A 26,359-nucleotide genomic window follows, 5' to 3' on the forward strand; every position below is an offset into this window, starting at 1 on the left:
TTTATTGGAGACTTTTGGGTTTTCTACAAAGAGTCATCTGCAAATAGTGAAAGTTTGACTTGTTCCTTGCCAATTTGGATGCCCTTTATTTCTTTTTGTTGTCTGATTGCTGAGGCTAAGACTTCTAGTACAATGTTAAATAGTAATGGTGAAAACGGACATCTTTGTCTTATTCCTGACTGTAGGGAAAAGGCTCGGTTTTTGCCCATTGAGGATGATACTAGCTCTGAGTCTTTCAGTTATGGCCTTTATGATGTTAAGATATCCTCCATTCTATTTGTTGCAGATTTTCATTAAGAATGGATGCTGTATTGTGTCAAATGCCTTTTCTGCATCTATTGACAGGATCATATGGTTATCCTTTCTTTTACTAATGTGGTGTATCACATTGATTGATTTGTGAATATCAAACTAGCCCTGCAGCTCAGGAATAAATCCCACTTGATCATGGTAAATAATTCTTTTGATGTACTGTTGAATTTGACTTGCAATTATTTTTAAAACAAATTTTTTTAATGTTTATTTTATTTTTAAGAGAGAGAGACAGAACACGAGCAGGGGAGGGGCAGAGAGAGAAGGAGACACAGAATCCAAAGCGGGCGTCAGGCTCCGAGCTGTCAGCACAGAAAGTGATGCAGGGCTCAAATCCACGAGGCACGAGGTCATGATCTGAGCCAAAGTCAGATGTTTAACCAACTGAGCCACCCAGGTGCCCCTGATTTGCTAGTATCTTGTTCATAATTGTTGCTTGCATTCATGTTCTTCAGGGATATTAGCCTATAATCCTTCTTTTTAGTGAGGTCTTTGTCTGATTTTGGAATCAAGGTGGTGCTGGCTTCATACAATTAGTTTGGAAGTTTTCCTTCTATTTCTATTTTTTTGGAACAGTTTGAGAGGAATAGGTATTAACTCTTGCTTTACATGTCTGGTAGAATTCCTCTGGGAAGCTGTATGGTCCAGGACTCTTGTTTGTTGGGAGATTTTTGATTACAGATTCAATTTCTTTGTTGCTTATGGGTCTTTTAAATTTTTTATTTCTTCCTGTTTCAGTTTTGGTAGTTTGTGAGCTTATAGGAATTTTTCCATTTCTTCCAGATTACCCGGTTTGTTGGCATATAATTTTTCATAGTATTCTCTTATAATTGTTTATATTTCTGTGGTGTTGGTTATGATCTCTCCTCTTTTAATCATGATTTTATCTATTTGGGTCCTCTCTCTTTTCTTTTTGATAGGCCCAGCTAGGGGTTATCAATTTTGTTCACTCTTTTCAAAGAATTACCTCTTAGTTTTGTTGATCTCTTCTACTGGTTTTTATTTGTTTGTTTGTTTCTATATCATTTTTTTTTTGCTGTAATGTTTATTATTTTTCTTCTGCCGCTGCTTTTAGGCTTTATTTGCTCTTCCTTTTCTGGGTCCCTTACATGTAAGGGTAGATTGAGTATTTGGGATCTTTCTTGCTTCTTGAGATAGACCTGAATTGCTATATACTTTTCTCTTAGGACTGCCTTTGCTGAATCCCAATGGGTTGGGACTGTCATGTTTTCATTTTCATTGGCTTCCATCTATTTTTTTTTTTATTACTTATTTAATCCCCTGGTTAACCCATTTATTCTTTTTTTTTAAATTTTTTTTCCAACGTTTTTATTTATTTTTGGGACAGAGAGAGACAGAGCATGAATGGGGGAGGGGCAGAGAGAGAGGGAGACACAGAATCGGAAACAGGCTCCAGGCTCTGAGCCATCAGCCCAGAGCCTGACGCGGGGCTCGAACTCACGGACTGCGAGATCGTGACCTGGCTGAAGTCGGACGCTTAGCTGACTGCGCCACCCAGGCGCCCCAACCCATTTATTCTTTAGTAGGATGTTCTTTAACTTACCTGTATTTGAAGGCTTTCCAAATTTTTTCTTGTGGTTGACTTCAAGTTTCATAGTGTTGTGATCTGAAAATGCGCATGGTATGATCTTGATCTTTCTGGATTTGTCAAGGGCTGATTTGTGACCTGGTATATGATCTTCTCTGGAGACTGTTTCATGTATACTAGAGAAGAATTTGTATTCTGCTGCTTTAGGATGATATGTTCATTTAGATGATATGTTCATTAGATGATATGTTCATCTGGTCCAGAGTGTCATTCAAAGCCATTGTTTCCTTCTTGTATTTTTGCTTACTTTATGTCCATTGTTGGTAAGTGGGACATTAAAGTCCCCTACTATTATTGTATTATTATCAATGAGTTTCTTTATGTTTGTTATTAATTGATTTATATATTTGGCCTCTCTCACGTTGGGGGCATAAATGTTTACAATAGTTAGATCTTGGTGGATAGACCCTTTAATTATTATGTAATACCCTTCTTCATCTCTTGTTATAGTCTTTGGTTTATTTTTTATTTATTTTTATTTTTTAAGTAATTTATTTATTTTGAAAGAGACAGAGGGAGAGTTCAAGCAGGAGGGGGCCTGGGGGGAATCCCAAGCAGGCTCTGCAGTGTCAGTGCAGAGCCTGGCATGGGACTCAAATTCATGAAACTGTAAGATCATGACCTGAGCCAAAATCAAGAGTCAGACGCTTAACTGACTGAGCCACCCTGGCATCCCTACAGTCTTTGGCTTAAAATCTAGTTTGTCTGATGTAAGTGTAGATACTCCAGCTTTATTTTCATGTCCTTTAGTATAATAGATGGTTCTTCATCCCCTCACTTTCAATCTGCTGGTGTCTTTAGGTCTAAAGTGAGTCTCTTGTAGGAAGAATATAGACGGATTTTTTTTATCCATTCGAATACCTTATGTCTTTTGATTGAAGTATTTAGTACATTTACATTCAGAGGGATTATTGAAGAATGTCAATTTAGTGCTATTGTGTTACCCATAGAGTTCTCATTTCTTTTTTTTTTTTTTTTTTTTTTTTTAAATTTTTCTTTTTTTTTTTTTTTTTTTATTTTTTTTTTTTATTTATGAAATTTATTGACAAATTGGTTTCCATACAACACCCAGTGCTCATCCCAAAAGGTGCCCTCCTCAATACCCATCACCCACCCTCTCCTCCCTCCCACCCCCCATCAACCCTCAGTTTGTTCTCAGTTTTTAAGTCTCTTATGCTTTGGCTCTCTCCCATTCTAACCTCTTTTTTTTTTTTTTTTTTTTCCTTCCCCTCCCCCATGGGTTCCTGTTAAGTTTCTCAGGATCCACATAAGAGTGAAACCATATGGTATCTGTCTTTCTCTGTATGGCTTATTTCACTTAGCATCACACTCTCCAGTTCCATCCACGTTGCTACAAAAGGCCATATTTCATTTTTTCTCATTGCCACGTAATATTCCATTGTGTATATAAACCACAATTTCTTTATCCATTCATCAGTTGATGGACATTTAGGCTCTTTCCATAATTTGGCTATTGTTGAGAGTGCTGCTATGAACATTGGGGTACACGTGGCCCTATGCATCAGCACTCCTGTATCCCTTGGATAAATTCCTAGCAGTGCTATTGCTGGATCATAGGGTAGGTCTATTTTTAATTTTCTGAGGAACCTCCACACTGCTTTCCAGAGCGGCTGCACCAATTTGCATTCCCACCAACAGTGCAAGAGGGTTCCCGTTTCTCCACATCCTCTCCAGCATCTATAGTCTCCTGATTTGTTCATTTTGGCCACTCTGACTGGCGTGAGGTGATACCTGAGTGTGGTTTTGATTTGTATTTCCCTGATAAGGAGCGACGCTGAACATCTTTTCATGTGCCTGTTGGCCATCCGGATGTCTTCTTTAGAGAAGTGTCTATTCATGTTTTCTGCCCATTTCTTCACTGGGTTATTTGTTTTTCGGGTGTGGAGTTTGGTGAGCTCTTTATAGATTTTGGATACTAGCCCTTTGTCCGATATGTCATTTGCGAATATCTTTTCCCATTCCGTTGGTTGCCTTTTAGTTTTGTTGGTTGTTTCCTTGGCTGTGCAGAAGCTTTTTATCTTCATAAGGTCCCAGTAATTCACTTTTGCTTTTAATTCCCTTGCCTTTGGGGATGTGTCCAGTAAGAGATTGCTACGGCTGAGGTCAGAGAGGTCTTTTCCTGCTTTCTCCTCTAAGGTTTTGATGGTTTCCTGTCTCACATTTAGGTCCTTTATCCATTTTGAGTTTATTTTTGTGAATGGTGTGAGAAAGTGGTCTAGTTTCAACCTTCTGCATGTTGCTGTCCAGTTCTCCCAGCACCATTTGTTAAAGAGGCTGTCTTTTTTCCATTGGATGTTCTTTCCTGCTTTGTCAAAGATGAGTTGGCCATACGTTTGTGGGTCTAGTTCTGGGGTTTCTATTCTATTCCATTGGTCTATGTGTCTGTTTTGGTGCCAATACCATGCTGTCTTGATGATGACAGCTTTGTAGTAGAGGCTAAAGTCTGGGATTGTGATGCCTCCTGCTTTGGTCTTCTTCTTCAAAATTCCTTTGGCTATTCGGGGCCTTTTGTGGTTCCATATGAATTTTAGGATTGCTTGTTCTAGTTTCGAGAAGAATGCTGGTGCAATTTTGATTGGGATTGCATTGAATGTGTAGATAGCTTTGGGTAGTATTGACATTTTGACAATATTTATTTTTCCAATCCATGAGCAGGGAATGTCTTTCCATTTCTTTAAATCTTCTTCAATTTCCTTCATAAGCTTTCTATAATTTTCAGCATACAGATCCTTTACATCTTTGGTTAGATTTATTCCTAGGTATTTTATGCTTCTTGGTGCAATTGTGAATGGGATCAGTTTCTTTATTTGTCTTTCTGTTGCTTCATTGTTAGTGTATAAGAATGCAACTGATTTCTGTACATTGATTTTGTATCCTGCAACTTTGCTGAATTCCTGTATCAGTTCTAGCAGACTTTTGGTGGAGTCTATCGGATTTTCCATGTATAATATCATGTCATCTGCAAAAAGCGAAAGCTTGACTTCATCTTTGCCAATTTTGATGCCTTTGATTTCCTTTTGTTGTCTGATTGCTGATGCTAGAACTTCCAGCACTATGTTAAACAGCAGCGGTGAGAGTGGGCATCCTTGTCGTGTTCCTGATCTCAGGGAAAAAGCTCTCAGTTTTTCCCCGTTGAGGATGATGTTAGCTGTGGGCTTTTCATAAATGGCTTTTATGATCTTTAAGTATGTTCCTTCTATCCCGACTTTCTCAAGGGTTTTTATTAAGAAAGGGTGCTGGATTTTGTCGAAGGCCTTTTCTGCATCGATTGACAGGATCATATGGTTCTTCTCTTTTTTTTTGTTAATGTGATGTATCACGTTGATTGATTTGCGAATGTTGAACCAGCCCTGCATCCCAGGAATGAATCCCACTTGATCATGGTGAATAATTCTTTTTATATGCCGTTGAATTCGATTTGCTAGTACCTTATTGAGAATTTTTGCATCCATATTCATCAGGGATATTGGCCTGTAGTTCTCTTTTTTTACTGGGTCTCTGTCTGGTTTAGGAATCAAAGTAATACTGGCTTCATAGAATGAGTCTGGAAGTTTTCCTTCCCTTTCTATTTCTTGGAATAGCTTGAGAAGGATAGGTATTATCTCTGCTTTAAACGTCTGGTAGAACTCCCCTGGGAAGCCATCTGGTCCTGGACTCTTATTTGTTGGGAGATTTTTGATAACCGATTCAATTTCTTCGCTGGTTATGGGTCTGTTCAAGCTTTCTATTTCCTCCTGATTGAGTTTTGGAAGAGTGTGGTTGTTCAGGAATTTGTCCATTTCTTCCAGGTTGTCCAGTTTGTTGGCATATAATTTTTCATAGTATTCCCTGATAATTGTTTGTATCTCTGAGGGATTGGTTGTAATAATTCCATTTTCATTCATGATTTTATCTATTTGGGTCATCTCCCTTTTCTTTTTGAGAAGCCTGGCTAGAGGTTTGTCAATTTTGTTTATTTTTTCAAAAAACCAACTCTTGGTTTCGTTGATCTGCTCTACAGTTTTTTTAGTTTCTATATTGTTTATTTCTGCCCTGATCTTTATTATTTCTCTTCTTCTGCTGGGCTTAGGCTGCCTTTGCTGTTCTGCTTCTAGTTCCTTTAGGTGTGCTGTTAGATTTTGTATTTGGGATTTTTCTTGTTTCTTGAGATAGGCCTGGATTGCAATGTATTTTCCTCTCAGGACTGCCTTCGCTGCGTCCCAAAGCGTTTGGATTGTTGTATTTTCATTTTCATTTGTTTCCATATATTTTTTAATTTCTTCTCTAATTGCCTGGTTGACCCACTCATTCGTTAGTAGGGTGTTCTTTAACCTCCATGCTTTTGGAGGTTTTCCAGACTTTTTTCTGTGGTTGATTTCAAGCTTCATAGCATTGTGGTCTGAAAGTAAGCATGGTATAATTTCAATTCTTGTAAACTTATGAAGGGCTGTTTTGTGACCCAGTATATGATCTATCTTGGAGAATGTTCCATGTGCACTCGAGAAGAAAGTATATTTGTTGCTTTGGGATGCAGAGTTCTAAATATATCTGTCAAGTCCATCTGATCCAATGTCTCATTCAGGGCCCTTGTTTCTTTATTGACCGTGTGTCTAGATGATCTATCCATTTCTGTAAGTGGTGTATTAAAGTCCCCTGCAATTACCACATTCTTATCAATAAGGTTGCTTATGTTTATGAGTAATTGTTTTATATATTTGGGGGCTCCGGTATTCGGTGCATAGACATTTATAATTGTTAGCTCTTCCTGATGGATAGACCCTGTAACTATTATATAATGTCCTTCTTCATCTCTTGTTACAGCCTTTAATTTAAAGTCTAGTTTGTCTGATATAAGTATGGCTACTCCAGCTTTCTTTTGGCTTCCAGTCGCATGATAAATAGTTCTCCATCCCCTCACTCTCAATCTAAAGGTGTCCTCAGGTCTAAAATGAGTCTCTTGTAGACAGCAAATAGATGGGTCTTGTTTTTTTATCCATTCTGATACCCTATGTCTTTTGGTTGGCGCATTTAATCCATTTACATTCAGTGTTGTTATAGAAAGATACGGGTTTAGAGTCATTGTGATGTCTGTATGTTTTATGCTTGTAGTGATGTCTCTGGGACTTTGTCTCACAGGGTCCCCCTTAGGATCTCTTGTAGGGCTGGTTTAGTGGTGACAAATTCCTTCAGTTTTTGTTTGTTTGGGAAGACCTTTATCTCTCCTTCTATTCTAAATGACAGACTTGCTGGATAAAGGATTCTTGGCTGCATATTTTTTCTGTCTAGGACCCTGAAAATCTCGTGCCAATTCTTTCTGGCCTGCCAAGTTTCAAAAGAGAGATCAGTCACGAGTCTTATAGGTCTCCCTTTATATGTGAGGGCACGTTTACCCCTTGCTGCTTTCAGAATTTTCTCTTTATCCTTGTATTTTGCCAGTTTCACTATGATATGTCGTGCAGAAGATCGATTCAAGTTACGTCTGAAGGGAGTTCTCTGTGCCTCTTGGATTTCAATGCCTTTTTCCTTCCCCAGTTCAGGGAAGTTCTCAGCTATTATTTCTTCAAGTACCCCTTCAGCACCTTTCCCTCTCTCTTCCTCCTCTGGGATACCAATTATGCGTATATTATTTCTTTTTAGTGTATCACTTAATTCTCTAATTTTCCCCTCATACTCCTGGATTTTTTTATCTCTCTTTTTCTCAGCTTCCTCTTTTTCCATAACTTTATCTTCTAGTTCACCTATTCTCTCCTCTGCCTCTTCAAGCCGAGCTGTGGTGGTTTCCATTTTGTTATGCATTTCGTTTAAAGCGTTTTTCAGCTCCTCGTGACTGTTCCTTAGTCCCTTGATCTCTGTAGCAAGAGATTCTCTGCTGTCCTGTATACTGTTTTCAAGCCCAGCGATTAATTTTATGACTATTATTCTAAATTCACTTTCTGTTATATTATTTAAATCCTTTTTGATCAGCTCATTAGCTGTTGTTATTTCCTGGAGATTCTTCTGAGGGGAGTTCTTCCGCTTGGTCATTTTGGATAGTCCCTGGAGTGGTGCGGACCTGCAGGGCACTTCCCCTGTGCTGTAGTGTATAACTGGAGTTGGTGGGCGGGGCCGCAGTCAGACCTGATGTCTGTCCCCAGCCCACCGCTGGGGCCACGGTCAGACTGGTGTGTGCCTTCTCTTCCCCTCTCCTAGGGGCGGGATTCACTGTGGGGTGGTGTGGCTCGTCTGGGCTACTTGCACCCTGCCAGGCTTGTGATGCTGGGGATCTGGCGTATTAGCTGGGGTGGGTAGGCAAGGTGCTCGGGGGCAGGAGGGGCAGGCTTAGATCGCTTCTCCTTAGGTGATCCACTTCAGGAGGGGCCCTGTGGCAGTGGGAGGGAGTCAGATCCGCTGCCGGAGGTTTGGCTCCGCCGAAGCGCAGAGTTGGGTGTTTGCGCGGAGCGAGCAAGTTCCCCGGCAGGAACAGGTTCTCTTTGGGATTTCGGCTGGGGGATGGGCGGGGGAAATGGCGCTGGCGAGCGCCTTTGTTCCCCACCAAACTGAGCTCTGTTGTCAGGGGGCTCGGCAGCTCTCCCTCCCTTTGTCCTCCAGCCTTCCCGCTTTCCGAGCAGAGCTGTTAACTTATGACCTCCCAGACGCTAAGTCGCGCTTGTTGTGGGAACACAGTCCGTCAGGCCCCTCTGCTTTTGCAAGCCAGACTCGGTGGCTGTGCTTGGCCGGCGAGCCGCCCCTCCGCCCCGGCTCCCTCCCGCCAGTCCGTGGAGCGCGCACCGCCTCGCCGCCCTTCCTACCCTCTTCCGTGGGCCTCTTGTCTGCGTTTGGCTCCGGCGACTCCGTTCTGCTAATCCTCTGGCGGTTTTCTGGGTTATTTAGGCAGATGTAGATGGAATCTAAGTGATCAGCAGGACGTGCGGTGAGCCCAGCATCTTCCTAAGCCGCCATCTTGCCGCCGCTCAGAGTTCTCATTTCTGACAATGTTCTCTGGTCCTTTGTAGTCTTTGTTGCTTTGGTATTTTTTTTTTTTCCTTCACTCAAAGAGTCCCATTAAAATTTCTTTCAGGGCTGATTTAGTGGCCATGAACTCCTCTAGTTCTTGTTTGTCTGGAAAACTCTCTCTCTCTTTCTATTCTGAATGGCAGTGTTGGTGGATAAATAATTCTTGGCTGCATATATTTCCCGTTCAGCCCATTGACTATTTCCTGCCCCTCCCTTCTGGCCTGCCAAGTTGCGATAGACAGGCCTACTGCTAATTTTATGTGTCTACCCTTGTAGGTTAGTGACCTTTTGCCCCTCGCTGCTTTAAGAATTCTCTCTTTATCTTTCTATTTTGTAAGTTTCACTATGCTACATCATAGTATTGATCTGTTTTTGTTGATTTTGAGGGGCGTTATCTGTGCCTCTTGGACTTGAATGCCCATTTCCTCCCCCAAATTAGGAAAGTTCTCAGCTATAATTTGTTCAAATAAGCCTTCTGTCCTGTGTTCCCACTCTCCTTCTGGGATTCCTACAATACAGATACCATTTCACTTGATGGAATCGCTGAATTCCCTCCCTAAGTCTACCTTCCTGAACTAATAGTTTTCTTTTCCTCTTCTTTTCAGCTTCATTATTTCCCATAATTTTATTTTCTATGTCACCTATTCTCTCCTCTACTTCTTTAATCCTCGTTTTTGAATATATCCTGTCAGTTTGGTTTCTCAGGTATAAAATTTTTTATTTATTCTGACTAATTTTTCAGTCTTTCATCTCCACAATATGGTTTCTCTGTATTTTTTTAATGCTTTTTTCAAGCCCAGTTAGTAGTCTTATGACTGTTGTTCTAAATTCTTGTTCAGATATATTACTTTCATCTGTTTTGACCAAGTTCCTGCCTGTGATTTCTTCTTGACCTTTTTTTAAAAAATTATTTTTAATGTTTATTTGTTTTTGAGAGAGAGCGAGACAGAGCATGAGCAGTGGAGGGGCAGAGAGAAAATGAGACAGAGAACTGGAAACGGGCTCCAAGCTATGGGTTGTCAGCACAGAGCACAACACAGGTCTCAAACTCACAAACTGTGAGATCATGACCTGAGCCAAAGTCAGAGACTTAACTGACTGAGTCACCCAGACTTGCCTTCTTGACCTTTCTTTTGGTGAGAATTCCTCTGTCTTGTTATTTTGCCATAGTTTCTGTCTTTTCCAGGTTTTGAAAGCTTTCTATGTTTACTTCACCTCAAAGTAATTCTATATTAAAAATGGGTCACACTGTCCAGGGTCTGGCACTTCAGGAAGTGTTTCTAGTGTATGCAGTGTACACTCTGCTGTTGTATTTTGGCTGCTCTTTCCCACTGGTCAGTCCTCTACAGAGCTCCTTCTTGCTTGCTGTGGGGACTGTTTGGGCCTTTGACGAGGTGTGCTTTGATTTGTTTGTTAAAATAAGCCTCACACCTACCACAATGTCTCCCTCTAACCATGGATATCCTTTGCAATCCTCGATCAATTTCCTGGCTGTTCCAAGTCATCTGACCTCAATACAGCTGTGTTTGAGGGTCAAGGAAAGCCCAGGGTTCTCCTACTTCTCTACCATCTTAACTCTTCCTAAATCATATCCATTTTAATCAGAATTATCTTTATAAAATAAAACTTTCATATTAAAATTTTCTTACCCAAACAGTTTGTAGTTTACTCATGAAATTTAAAACCAAACAAAATAGGTGTGTGTGGGTTGCTCAATTGATTGAGTGTCCAATTCATGATTTGGGCTCAGGTCATGATCCCGAGGTCATGAGGGCAAGCCCCACACAGGGTTCCACACTGAGCATGGAGCCTGCTTAAGATTTTCTCTCTCTCTCTCTCTCTCTCTCTCTCTCTCTCTCTCTCTCTCTCCCCCTGTCTCCCTCTGCTCCCCTCCCCCACTCACGTGCACTTTCTCTCTAAAAAACAAAACAAAAAAAACCCAAAAACCAACACACACACACACACACACACACACACACACACACACACACAGTGTTCCCAGCCACTGTTTAAAGTCAACCAACCCATTCATCCACTTGGTCCCCTTCTGCCTAACACTGGAGATTGTTACTTAGTACATTTGGTTTAGTGTTAGGGAATCTGTAATTCTAAACATTATCCCATGTGATTTTGACAATCTCACAGTTTTGGAAACAGCTGTTCTAAACAAAATCAGTCCTCAAAATGCTTTTTGAACTCTTTCTCTTTACTCCTCCACTTACAATATGTTTTTTATGTAAATATACATTTTTTTTCAAAACAGCTCAAACCTAATTTATTGAAATGCTTTTAAAATAAAACCCTCACTTAAAATCAGCCTCTAACTTTTCATCTTTCCATTATATGTTGTTTATAATTATATTTTAAAGCTTATTAGTTTGTCAAATAATGAACTTATAATTTATAGATATATCATACTTCTACATAAATAATCATGTACGTGGTAAGGGAATGTTTTCTCATCTTCATCAAGTAAGGCATATCTTCATTTTTTTACTTATTTTTTCATTATAACTTTTTTTGTTTTTACTCTTAATATTGGATTTAATACTCATTAACTATGTAATATGTAAAAATTTTGTTTGCCTTAATATGATTTTCTACTTTGTGCCTCATATACAATGTGCAAAAAAATATAGTAAGATACAGGAATAATAGTCAGATTTAAGTTTTTGGAAATCACACTTCTTTTATTGTTTTAATCTTGCATTATGTAATTTATCACCTGGAGTAAGTGTTATCAATTTGCATTTGAGTATTTTAGGTGGATGGTCTGGATAATTTCCTCGTCTATTTCTCTAGAAGTGGCAGGAATTTTATTGTTGCAAATGACAAGGAACAAAAATGTCTAATAGCACTGTGAAATTAGTTCTCTTTTTTATGTTATATATTTTTTTACAAAGTTAGAGTATTAACTCTGGTGGTAGTTATGCAATTGAGAATATTAACAGAATATCTAAGAAAAAAATTCTTGCACTGACATGATAGCTTACTAATAAAAAGTAAATATTACTTTCTATATTCAACTACTGGTGGTTATTAACTGAAACCATGCCCTATTAGTAAAATGAAATGATATCTTAAATACTTATATATTTATAGCATTGAATAAAAAGTTAATTGAAGTATTACAGAAAGCAAATTCTATATAAATTAAGATAGATTTGATTATCTGAAAAACCATATTTGTTTTGTAGGCCAGATAAGAGTTAAACATTTATTGCGTGCTCTCCATGTGCCAGATACTAATCCACTAGAATCTTGTAACCAAAGCATCTGGTTTTGCTGGCTTATCAGATATGCTCTAGAGAAAAATTTGATTTTATTCATTTACTTAGGGACAGGTGCTATTTCACTGTTTCTTATTTAATTTTCATTTTACTACTAAGGATGGTATGCAGGAAGAGGTGAGGAGCAAATGCTATATATTATTTAATATGTATAATGGAAGTGTGTAATGAAAACTAAATCAAAATTTTAAAAATAATTAAGAATAACTATAATAGTACTAGCATCTTGAATGTATGTACTATTATACTCTTTGGCAACTAGATATTACTTTATATTACATTTATTTATAGGTATATTCTAGCATATGCTGGGCACCCAGCTGCAAATAAGAGCCAAGATTTCCTAACCATAAATTCCATCACCTCATACACAGCTTTCTTCTCTATATTAGTGCCCAGGCAACTTGACTTAAAATTCAGTCATCTTTGTCCCATCTTTACATTCAAGTTCCCTTCTTTGACCTACTTTTGATAGGTGGCCAAATACTATGAATTATGCCCTCCTCTACATTTCTTACATCTGTGTCTTCATCTTCTTTTCCACTGCCTTATTTCAATTCAACCACGCCTCATGTGAACAACTCTGTGCTGTGTTCTATGCACCAGTCATGGATTCTTCAGCTGTTGCTCAAATATGTTTTCTTTACTTGAGTTATGATCATATAAATCAGTTGTGCTGTACTGTCATTAATTCAACTCACTTGTTGAATGTGGGCCAAGTGTTGGCCTTTCCTGTCTTTAAGTTCTTTTTATAGAAATATCTCTAATTCTCTGTGTTCCATTCTTATTTTTATTCACCTCGTCCTCGTTTCAAATGTTTGAAATCCTAGTCTTAACTCAAAGCTTAATACAAATGCCTTTTCATCTGATAAAATACTGCTGGTTGCCTTTCCCAGAATAGATTAACTCATAAAATATTTGTAGTCCCTCAACCACTAATTAAATTTTATGCTATACTTTTTAGTTGCTTGTCTTATGTCTCCTGCATAACTGTATGGACACTGGGGGCTAATGTTGATTCTAATTAGTCTTTGTATTTATAGCAAAGGTGAGCCATAACTTGCATAAGGAAAGGCAAAAGAAAATATGGATAGTCACTGTTCTGGTACTAGTTCATAAAGCATTTTGCATCTCTAAACTCTTCTGTCTGGGCAAAGGAATTGAAATTAGAAATGTTTAATTTACTTGGTTCCAATATCTTTCTTTACCAATGCTTACTTGTTTTTTAGAAGTTGTGACTTGAGAAGAACAAAAAAAGTATCACACACTGCAGTCCTGTCTCTTTCTCCTGTTTGTTTGCAAACAATATTTTTCCATGTAAATACACAGGCTTATCGCAAAATAAAAATAATATTTTATGTGACTAAAATGCAGTCCTGTAATTGAATCCTGTCCCCTCCTAAGATCAGTATCAGTAAGCTTTTTTATTGCCAAATCCTCAAGACTTTATTATTCCTGATCCTGGATACCAATTCTTGTCTTCCATTGGTACTTTGTTTATAAGATATTTTCTGTTTTGCTGTCTGACTTTACGCTTTCTGGCTTTAGGCCAGTTTGATCATTATTTGGCATAACAAAGTTTATATGCTGAGTGGAACAAGTTGTTGTCTTCTCTAATGGAAATATAAAATCTAATCCTTAAAGTACACAGCAAATCATCCCCAACTGCCCTAACTTAGATATTACACTTACCCTGTTATTGTTGCACATGTTTGTAACCACTATAAAAAAAAATTGTGTAAAGCAGAACTTTTTAGAGTCAAGCCTCTATTGGTTTTCTCAAAAGGAGAAAAATCAAATGCCCTTGCTTATGAAGAACAAGATGTTATTTCAGTAGCTGTGGAGTAAAGTATTTCATAGGCCTCCACGGATTTAGAGGTAAAAAGAGTGTTTTCTAATCAGTTTTGCCTGGAAGCCTCTGCTCTATTTCCCAAAAGCCTTACCTTGTAAAGTTGCTTTCTTTCTCTCACCTTCAAATGTCAATTCTCTGATGTACAGGTAGAGGTAAAAAAATAAAATAAAATTACTTGCTTAAACACAGTGTTGCTTCCCTAGAGTGCATAAGTGACCCAAGCATTATTTGACTAATCATGTTAGTATCTGAATTCTACCCAAATCATATTTTCAAATCTCAGCATATCACATGAAATCAAAATATTTATTTTTACCCTTTAGTAATCTTTAGTTCCTAACCAGTTATTACAAGGCAACAGATGATGATTCAGGGCACTGACCAATGGGATTCATTCTAGTTTAGTTACTTTATTATCTAGTAATTATGTTATTAATTCTAGTCTGAAGTCTACCTGAGGTCAACCATTAAGCTTCAACCATTTAGTTTATTTAGGGTTCACAATTTAAAATAAAATTTTTGTTACTGTTTTATATCATATGGCATTTTTTCCTTTGGCAATTCATATATTTGTATATAAATATTATAGATATGGCTTTTTTACAGCCTCACTCCTTTTTTTTTTCAATATATGAAATTTATTGTCAAATTGGTTTCCATACAACACCCAGTGCTCATCCCAAAATGTGCCCTCCTCAATACCCATCACCCACCCTCCCCTCCCTCCCGCCCCCCATCAACCCTCAGTTTGTTCTCAGTTTTTAAGAGTCTCTTGTGCTTTGGCTCTCTCCCACGCTAACCTCTTTTTTTTTTTCCTTCCCCTCCCCCATGGGCTTCTGTTAAGTTTCTCAGGATCCACATAAGAATGAAAACATATGGTAACTGTCTTTCTCTGTATGGCTTATTTCGCTTAGCATCACACTCTCCAGTTCCATCCACGTTGCCACAAAGGGCCATATTTCGTTCTTTCTCATTGCCATGTAGTACTCCATTGTGTATATAAACCACAATTTCTTTATTCATTCATCAGTTGATGGACATTTAGGCTCTTTCCACAATTTGGCTATTGCTGAGCAGCCTCACTCCCTTTAAATTGTGTTTAGGCCGATTTTCTTTCCTATCCTAAATAATATCAAAACACTACTAATATTTACCCACACCTCTCAAAGCACGATGATACTCTGTTCGTTAGAATAACTGATACCCTTACATATGATCATGGTAATAAAATCAAAATTACTAGAAATCCTTCGTATTTTGCTAGAAATATAGGATGATATCACTTGCATGGCACCATTAAGACTGCCAGATAAATGCCTAGTAGTGCAATTGCTGGGTCGTAGGGTAGTTCTATTTTTAGTTTTTTGAGAAACCTCCATACTGTTTTCCAGAGTGGCTGCACCAGTTTGCATTCCCACCAGCAGTGCAAAAGAGTTCCTCTTTCTCCACATCCTCACCAACATCTGTTGGTGCTTGAGTTGTTAATGTTAGCCATTCTGACAGGTGTAAGGTGGTATCTTATTGTGGTTTTGATTTGTATTTCCCTGATGATGAGTGAAGTTGAGCATTTTTTCATGTGTCAGTTGGCCATCTGGATGTCTTCTTTGGAGAAGTGTCTATTCATGTATTTTGCCCATTTCTTCACTAGGTTATTTGTTTTTTGGGTGTTGAATTTGATAAGTTCTTTATAGATTTTGGATACTAACCCTTTATCTGCTATGTCATTTGCAAATATCTTCTCCCATTCTGTCGGTTGCCTTATAGTTTTGCTGATTGTTTCCTTTGCTGTGTAGAAGTTTTTTTATTTTGATGAGGTCCCAGTAGTTCACTTTTGCTTTTGTTTCCCTTGCCTCCAGAGATGTATTGAGTAGAAAGTTGCTGCGGGCAAGATCAAAGAGGTTTTTGCCTGCTTTCAACTCGAGGATTTTGATGGCTTCCTGTCTTATATTTAGGTTGTTCATCCATTTTGAGTTTATTTTTGTGTATGGTGTAAGAAAGTGGTCCAGGTTCATTCTTCTGCATCGGATACAGATGTGCTGTTTCGAAGGGACACATGCACTCCCATGTTATAGCAGCACTATCAACAATAGCCAAAGTATGGAAAGAGCCCAAATGTCCATCGATGGATGAATGGATAAAGAAGAAGTGGTATAGGGGCGCGTGGGTGGCTCAGTCGGTTGAGCGTCCGACTTCGGCTCAGGTCATGATCTCGCAGTCCGTGAGTTCAAGCCCCGCGTCAGGCTCTGTGCTGACTGCTCAGAGCCTGGAGCCTGTTTTAGATTCTGTGTCTCCCTCTCTCTCTGATCCTCCCCCGTTCATTTCTGTCTCTCTCTGTCTCAAAAATAAATAAAACGTTAAACAAAAAAAAAAATTAAAAAAAAAAAGAAGTGGTATATATATATATACAATGGAGTGTTACTGGGCAATCAAAAAGAATGAAATCTTGCCATTTGCAACTACGTGGATGGAACTGGAGGGTATTATGCTAAGTGAAATTAGTCAGAGAAAGACAAAAGTCATATGACTTCACTCATATGAGGACTTTAAGAGACAAAACAGATGAACATAAGGGAAGGGAAACAAAAATCATATAAAAACAGGGAGGGGGACAAAACAGAAGAGACTCATAAATATGGAGAACAAACTGAGGGTTGCTGGAGGGGTTGTGGGGGGGGGTGATGGGCTAAATGGGTAAGGGGCACTAAGGAATCTAGTCCTGAAATCATTGTTGCACTATATGCTAAGTAATTTGGATGTAAATTTTTCAAAAATTTAAAAAAAAAAAAAAGAAAGAAAGACTGCTGGGTAACTACTATTAAATGTCTTTACTAGTAGTTGATGAACTACTATTCTACATAGTAGAATTCTATGAATTCTACATTCATAATGAATGAATAAACTATTCATTTAAATGAATAGAAAATTAATAAATCAGGGGCGCCTGGGTGGCGCAGTCGGTTAAGCGTCCGACTTCAGCCAGGTCACGATCTCGCAGTCTGTGAGTTCGAGCCCCGCGTCGGGCTCTGGGCTGATGGCTCAGAGCCTGGAGCCTGCTTCCGATTCTGTGTCTCCCTCTCTCTCTGCCCCTCCCCCGTTCATGCTCTGTCTCTCTCTGTCTCAAAAATAAATAAAACGTCAAAAAAATTAAAAAAAAAAGAAAATTAATAAATCAAACACATAGCAATTTAGTGTCTTAAGAAAAACCTTTTTTTTTTTCAGTACAAAGGGAAAAATGGATTAGCAGTCAAATCATTTGAGATGCTATTTGACTTAATTTTGAAGGCAATTCGAAAAACATCTCATGGTATCATCAAACGGGTTCTATTAAACTTCTGCATTTTTTCCTATTTTCTTTTTTTTAATGTTAATTTTTTAGAGAGAGAAACAGACAGAGTGTAAGCAGGGGAGGGGTAGGGACAGAGGGAGACACAGGATCCAAACCAGGCTCCAGGCTTTGAGCTGTCAGCACAGAGCTCAACGAGGGGCTATAACCCACAAACCATGAGATCATGATCTGAGCCCAAGTCAGATGCTTAACCTACTGAACCACCCAGGAGCTTCTAAACTCCTGCATTTCTTCACTCAATGTTTGGGAACTCCTTGGTAGCAATAATTACAATAAAAAAAGAGGCTTGTATTACAGATTTATGTTTTAAAAATTACTTATTTGAGATATATTATTTTTATTTTATTTAAATAAAATGGGATATTTTCCTTGACTTAAGTCTTTAACTTTAATTTATTTAATTAGTAGTAAAGTATTCAATCTATAGTTATTAAACTCACTGTTAAAATCAGTATTTCAAACATGACTAACAATGTTTTCTTTCAGAATGTCATAGTGTGTTGGAGTTACAATCAAATGAATAAGTATATTAGCATTTTACAAGTGACCTTGTATGATTGTCCAAAGGGGCAAAAGAAATAAATTTTACCTATGAGTAATATTTAAGTAACATATCAGTCAAATTAGAGTGGAAAGAAAGGTAAAAAAAAATCCAGGAAAACCTGTGAAAAGGAGAAGAATATAAAAATTCTTAAGAGATGTTAGGGGGCTTTTGAATTATTTACATGGCTGAAATGCAGGGATGAGATACACATGTGAATGTACATACATAAAATAGATATATGTATATATGTATGTATGTGTATGTGTATGTACATATATATATATATTTCTTATATTTATGTATATTTATATTTTCCAGGAGTTAAAGGGAAAAGATAAATAGGTAAACTTCTGTCATTGACTTTATAGCCTGCTCAAGAAAGGGTGCATTTTACCTTGTACGTAATGGTAAACTGTTTGAGAACTTTGTTCAGGAAAGCATTTTTATTAGATGAGTATTTAAGAATGATCATTTACCACAGTGTGGAAAATGACTTAGGGAAAAATGGGCTAAGAAAAGAAAGCAGGAAGATGGATGTTCCTTTGGGAGCCTAAGTGAGAAAGGTTCAGAGGATGGTGTCCTGGCTCTTAGGAGAAGTTTTAATTTTACTGTAGACAGCATAGTAACAAAATGGCAGGTAATATTCTGATATATTAAACATATTTATCTTGTTTTGTTATTGAAAACTGACACTCAATAGACACCGCTTACACATTGAACTAACATTCCAGATAAACCCAATGATACTGTACTTTCCAATAAACTTTGAAGCAATAATTTTTACCATGTATTATATTCTAATAGGCAACAAATATTTATTTACTATTCTTTAAAATTGTTTTTCTAATACTTCAACTTTGATTAAAAGTATACATTTAGAGGATTTAAACTGCACATGAAACCTCTTCTCTGTTTTCTACCTTATTTTCCTGTATTCCAATCTCAAGTTCAGGGACATATATGTCAATTTCTGTCTTTGGGACATATCTTAGTGGACTTGGGCTTCTGTCACAAAATACTGAAAACTAGCTGGAAGTCAGACTACTGGCATAGTGGAGTCATGGTGGGAAAGCTTGCTTCATGGCTTATAGATAGGTACCTTCTCACTTATCCTCACCTGGCCCAGAGAGAACTCTGGTCTTTTCATCCCCTTACATGGGCACCAATTCCATTATGGGAGATCCACCCCCATACATCATCAAAACCCAATTACTTCCTAAAAGCTCCACCTCCAAACACCATTACACTGAGAATTAGGGCCTCAACAAGTGGATGTTGGGGACAAATGCACATAGCAGTATATGGAATGGTGAGTTGAAATACATGGATTTATTAAAATTATTGTTAATGTCAAATTATTATTTACTGAGCAAGGCACAAATAGGAAGACTGTATAATGGAAAATAACAATGCCTTGTTCTACTCCCCCTAATTACAGATTGCTGTTGTAACTCATCAATGTGCTGTGTATCTTTTCATATAATTCTCAGTGTTCTTACAAATAAAATATTACATAAACTGATAATTATTTTTTATCCTCGTGCACAGTACTATTTAATGGCATATTTTAGACTGAGTTGAAAAATATGACAGTCGAGGAAATACTCAAATAGTGCTAGCTACTCATCTTTGTATTTTTGCAATACATGATCATATCTGTGCTACATTTTTTTACTCTTCTTATGATTTTTATCTGATGCTCACTTTTTCCATAGCTGCCCACTTTCCTTACTACAAAAAGGAAAGGTTGGAGAAAGTTAAACACATTTGTGCTGAAGTCACACAAATTAGTTGAAGTGTTTGTTGACAAAGGTCTGCTAGTCTCACTGACCTTCTCTCCAGGCCTCAAATATATTCAAGAGTTTTATCCTTTTTTAATGGCTTGTTACAAAATCTTTACATAAGCCTCATGAGATTCTGAAGCTCATTTTTATTTTTTTATTTTTGTAGCTCTACTGCCTACCCCACTACCTGATCATTCTAGATGTACATATTGGGTATAGATTTATTTGGATCTTTAATTCCATGCATTTTCTAATGCTGTGCAGAATCTACTCAGGTACTCAGTTCTTAGATATTGGGGTCTTATAGAAGTTTGGATTCCTGTCTACAGGAAAGTTAAACGTTTAGAAAGGGACTATTAAATAATCAAAGCATTGCCTGTAGCTATTCTGTGTTCCTTTTTTTGTCTTTGATCTGCCCGTCATTCTGTGGAGTATATTCCTCTTCTCTTAAACTGGTCTTGGCCATCTTTTTTTCTTTTATTAAAAAATTTACCATTGATTATATCATTTTGCCATAAAGGGGTACATATGTCTTAGTAAAATCAATCAGACACCAAGTTCAACTATTTTAAGCATAGAATGGCATCAGGATGAGTCTTAGTGTAATACCTAAAGCTTGTTGAGTCTTTAAGAATGTACCTATCATTTGCTTCTCTGAAAACCTCAGAAAACTTTCCCTTGAAAAGAAGGAAATATAAAGGCAGTTAATGAATACTTACATTAAGTCCTTCCACATAAATTCCATTTATATGCACACATGGACACACAAACGTGTGTATATATATGTATATTTAAATAAATACATGTGTATGTGAGTGGGCATTTGTATATGCACACCACAAGTACACAGTTCATGTATTCTATATCTATAGTTTCTAGGTAATAATTTATGTTACCTGGCACCTTTCGGCATGTCTAAATGTAGGCAGCTTTGGACTATTTGCTTAAAGCTATAGCGATATATTTCTAGCAAATTATTCAAATATTTTTGTTCATCCTGAAAGATGTATCTGCAGGGAAAAAACTTATCTTTTCAATTCCACACATGTTTAAGCTTCTAAACATTGTTCTTCCCAGCAGAGATTTGCTGTCAAGAATGTAATTTGATGTTTGATCTCAACCTGTTAATGACTTACATCACACTTAAGGCACATTAGGCAAACTGAACTCAATTTATTTAAATTTGGGGACTTGTGCTTTGAATGTACATGAAGGGAATGATGGTTCTGATTATTTTAAGAGTTATGTTAAACTCTGTATTAGTGCAGAGTTTACTTTTAATAAACATTCATATTTACATCAATTTACATGGGAACAATTTGCCTTGTTACTATAAATTTACTGATAGACATTTTATTATAAAACAAAATTTGCCTTGTTACTATAAATTTACTGATAGACATTTTATTATAAAATAAAATTATTTCCTAAACATTAGAAGACAGTATTTCTCATAACTAGATTTATTTTCAACTATTTTAGGAAAATATAATAGAGTATATGTAGAATTTTTCAATTTTTTTCTATTAAATTTTATCTATATTTATATTTAAGCAAATAATTATTTAAAAAATGTATCAGCTGATAATGCAGCTCATCTGGGTGATCTTAAACAATAATGTGAAGAAGATAAACAGCACTTTTTTTGTGCTTATGATTCATTAATCTAGTATTTGGGAGCTTCCTAAAGAACCTTATTAGGTTATTTATAGATTTTTAATTTTTTTTCTATTGATGAAATTATCTCCTTTGTGGATTACAAAAAGATTGCTTGTTTTTTTTTCTTGTTTGTTTTTGTTTTAATTTTTTCAGTGTTTTTTTATTTCTGAGAGACAGAGACGGACAGAGAGTGGGGGAGAAGCAGAAAGAGGGTGACACAGAATCCGAAGCAGGCTCTAGGCTCTGAGCTCTGAGCTGTCAGCACAGAACCCGACACAGGGCTTGAACTCACAAAATGTGAGATCATGACCTGAGCTGAAGTCAGACACTTAATCAACTGAGCCACCCAGGCACCCCAAGACTACTTGTTTTCATGTCAAGTCCTCTATCTCTTTATTTGCTCAGTTAGCATGTCAGTTGAATGTTCCAAGGAAAGAATGTTAATAAAGGTCCTTGACACAATTTTAGCTTTAAATAAAGAAGCATTTGAATTTTTATCATTTCACTTTCTGTTATGTTTTCATGATCTTAATAAGGTTAATAAATTTCCTTCTCAATTTGATAAAAATAGATGTTGAATCTTATTTAAATGCTGTCTTCAAGAGTATTCTAGAAAATGACTACTGACAAAGACTCCCTTCTTGGCCAAGTTTCAGCCAGGCTACTCTGAGCCCCTTTCTTAACTAGGCCTCTAACTTGGGCTTCACTGTCTGTCCTTGAAGAGTCCAGTTTTAGCAAGAATCCTGATAAGTCAGGGGTGCATTAGTGGCTTTGTGGGTTAAACGTCTCACTCTTGGTTTCAGCTCAGGTCATGATCTCACTGCTTTGTAGGTTTGAGCCGGCCATCGGGCTCTGCACTGGCAGTGTGAGCCTGCTTGGGATTCTCTCTCTCTCTGCCCCTCCCCCACTGGTGCTTTCTCTGTGTCTCTCAAAATAAATAAATAAACTTAAAAAAAAAATCTTGCTAAGTCAATTTAGAGAGAGTCCTCCTATCCTTGATATATGATCACTTTGGATATCTAATCAAATTCCTCATCTCCCCCCACCCCTTGCTATTGATCACTTTGGTCTGCCCTTGGTAAGAATCCTGTTTGGTCAGTCTAGCAAGAACTCTTTCTTCCTCTGATGTCTCTATATCTCCTTTTAGTAATTTTATGCTCACCAAACCCTGACCCCACAACTCCACTGACTTGCGTCTTGGCTATAAATCCTCACTTGTTCTTGTTGTGGTCAGAGTTGAGTCAGAGTTGAGCCCCATCTCTTTCTCCTATTATTAAAGGCTTCTCACATTCCTCAATGCTCCTGAATAAAGTCTTCCTTACCATTTTAACAAGATTCAGTATTTTTTTTCTTTAACACTCGTTTAAATTTCCTGCACTTAGGTTTTAAGTGGGAATAGCATAACCTAGATCAAATTTGCTATCAAAATTTTAAAATTTATTCCTCTCTTCTTTCCTAGAAAAATTAATATAATACAGGAATTTTCTCTTCATTCTGTTATTAAAATAGCATAATTTCTTAGTGAGTGAGTGTATGTGTGTGTGTGTGTGTAAGTGGTTTTAATAAGTGATTATATTATTTAATGTTGTTAGGTATATTCAGTTACCTGAATTTTCCTTAAATGCCTGTTATTTATGCTTTTCTAGACAATTGTCCATTTTTTCCGTTTTCAAATATAAAATATAAAGATTCCTACAGTAATCTTTATTGATTTTTAAATTCTTTACACGGTGTGTGTTGTTAAGCAATTATCTCATGCCCTGTATAATTACTTATGATTTCTCTCTTTTCCCTGATTAATTTTTCTAGAGATGTTTATTTTTTCGGTTCTTATTCTTGTAGTTCTTCTCCCCTCCTTCTCCTCCTCCTCTTTCTCCTGCATCTCCTCCTTCTTCCCCTCTCCTCTCTCTCTCCTTTTTCTTTAACGAATCCACTATTTCTTTGCTTCCCACAATAAAATTTCTTACTTGGTGTGTATTATTTATTACTTTTGACTTATTTGAATTTATTCTGAAGTTTTAGGGGTCCCTGGGTTGCTCAGTTTGTTGAGAGTCCAACTCTTAGTTTTGGCTCAGGTCATGCTCTCAGGTTGTGGTACTGAGCCCTGGGTGGGGCTCTGTGCTGAGCGTGGAAACTGCTAGGGAGCCTTTCTCTTTCCCTCTGCCCCTCTACCCTGCTCATGTGTGCTTTTCTCTTTAAAATTAAAAAAAATTTTTTTTTAAGATATTCTGAAGTTTTATTTATTAACAGCTAGGTTGAATATCTAGGCCATCGCTTTTCTTTCTTTTTTTTACTTTTAACTTTTTTTTAGTTATTTTTTTTAATTTTTTAAATTTTTTAAATTTATTTTCAAGAGTGAGACAGACAGAGTATGAGTGGGGGAGGGGCAGAGAGAGAGGGAGAAAGAATCCACGAAGCAAGCTCCAGGCTCTGAGCTGTCAGCACAGAACCTGACTTGGGGCTCAAATCCATGAACCACCAAATCATGACCAAAGCTGAAGTCGGAGGCTTAACCGACTGAGCCACCCAGGAGCCCCTAGGCCATCACTTTTCAATCTTCCTTTGGCACATATGAATGCATTTAAAGCAAAATATTAATATTTATGTACCATTGTCTTTCCATCTGACAAGTTTTGATATTTAGTATATTTGCTGCCATAAATGTAAAGTATTTTGTAATAACCATTCTGATAACATTTTCTACTAATTAGCTATTTTAAATCTTTTTTTTTAGTTTTTTAAATATTTATTTATTTTGAGAGAGAGAGAGAGAGAGAGAGCAGGGGAGGGGCAGAGAGACAGGGAGAGAGAATCCCAAGCAGGTTCTACACAGGCAGCACAGAGCCCAATGTAGGGCTCAATCCATGAACTGTAAGATCATGACCTGAGCTGAAATCAAGAATCTGGACACAACCAACTGAGCCACCCAGCCACCTACATCATTTTTTGTTTGTTTGTTTGTTTCACATGTTGGACATTTTAAAAAATATATATGTTTATTATTTATTTTTAATTATATTGTCTTTTTTTCTGTGGACAAAATATCATTTTCATCATAATTATTTTGTGTTTGCTTAGACCTGTTTAATCATTTCATAGATAATTTTGTAAATGTTTGTGTTCGGAAGTAATGTGTACCCTACATTTATTGTATGCAGTATCCTGCATATAAAAGATAGATCAAGATGGTTCATTTTGTTTTCCAATACTCTATATCCTTATCAATTTTGGTCTCAGGTAAGAATTGTTATTCCAGGTTTTAGTGATTTCTATTTGCTTTGTATATGTTCCTCAGTCTTTTTATCCATTTATTGTTGACTTACAAAGATGTCTTTGTAAGTATCTTCTACACAGCACAAAGCTTTTTTATTTTAGCCAATCTGGGAGTTTCTGTCTTTTCAAGGAATATAATTAACTTTTATTACTTTAATGATACTACAACTGGATTGTCTTCCATCTTAGTTTTTGTTTTATTCTCTTTGTTTTCCTTTATTTATTCTCTTAGCTGCTTTATATTAGATTGATCACATTTTATTTACCCCTGCCCCTCTTTTGAAATCTTCTATTTAATTACTTTAATAGGTACTCTTTTCTCAGATAGTGCTTACTGTAATTCAATGTTTCCTTCTCTTGTTAAATTATTACTACTTTTATTTGAGTTGGTGATTGTGTTAGTTACTATATTCAACTTCTCTTTCACATAATGTGGTTTGTAGGTGAGTGTGTGTGTCTGTGTATGTGATTAGAAACTAAAAAATAATATGAAAATTATATGTTTTAAAACTCTTTGTGACATACTATGTAGTCATGATTTGTAAACAAGCCATTGTAACAAATACAATTGTATATATTTTTCTCTATTCATTCAGTTTGATTCTCTGTCTACTTACCTCTGCTGCCTTGTGAAATTTTAGTCCATTCTATTCTCCCTTAATGTCTGCTTGTATATTCACTGAAGAGTCAATGTCTCTTATAATACTGTTTTAGATGCTAATATTAGGATAGGAATGAATGAGGAAGAGTAATTGTAGTAATACAACAAAAACAAGGTGCACACTGCTTTACAATGTTGTTTTATTTTTAAGGATATAAAAAGTGAAATATACATTTCATTACAAATCCAACATTGTAACAATGAACAACTTTCCGTTTATATTTGTTATAATAATTTGTTTAAGGATAACATTTCAGTCGTAATCATGACTGGACTTTTAAAATCACAATAATCATTCCTCCCTCTCCTATAAAATAGTTCTATACCATAAATGAATATATGTGACTGAATATATGAAATAATTCACTTGATACATTTTAGAAATAAGCAATAATAATATTTTCTTAGTTACTAAATTGGTGATTAATAAAAGAAACTATAACACCATTTGCTCAGTTAAATGGAAATCCATTCCAAATAAGAAATGTATTCATTATAAAGACTGAATGTTAGACATTGAAAAAATAATTATTTACTAAAATGTGATTAAACAATGAATTATTCAATATTTATGTTTGCATGTATAATTTATGTATTTTAAAGATTACCTGCTATTTGGAGTGATGTAAATTTGTACTTTCTTTCCTTTCTTTCCATAGCCTCAAGAGGGAATTGATGGTGGCAATTAGAATTGTAAGCAAACCTAAATGCAAAAGCATTCTGTACCTGATTGTCTTGCCAATGAGGAAAAAAATTACAGCAAGTTTTTTGGCAGAGTAATACCTAATACATGACTAACTGATAAAATTAAATATATTAATTTCAGTTTTTAAATGCTCCTTTGCTAACATTTGTGCATTCAGCCAAGTTTGCTTTCTAATTACTATTCACTAGTACAGTTGAGAAATTAATTTGATCAGAGTGCACATTCAAAAGGAAAATCTGTTTGATAGTTTGTAAGAAATTTTACCAGAGTTAATTCATAGAAATAAAGTGTTTGAAAATAATGCTTTTAGAAAAAAAAAGTGCTGTCAAA

General features: G+C 36.6%; 1 long non-coding RNA gene across 1 annotated transcript in view; it reads left to right on the forward strand.

The window, feature by feature from the left end:
• The window catches only part of LOC125176831 (uncharacterized), an 802,675-nt gene extending 776,598 nt beyond the window's left edge, over positions 1-26,077 (forward strand). The window contains exon 5 of the long non-coding RNA XR_007156409.1: positions 25,983-26,077. This is a non-coding gene — a long non-coding RNA (uncharacterized LOC125176831). The remainder of the gene's footprint in view (positions 1-25,982) is intronic.
• Positions 26,078-26,359: the final 282 nt, after the last annotated feature.

This window comes from Prionailurus viverrinus, chromosome A1 (assembly GCF_022837055.1).
Source record: "Prionailurus viverrinus isolate Anna chromosome A1, UM_Priviv_1.0, whole genome shotgun sequence".
Lineage (NCBI taxonomy): Eukaryota > Metazoa > Chordata > Mammalia > Carnivora > Felidae > Prionailurus > Prionailurus viverrinus.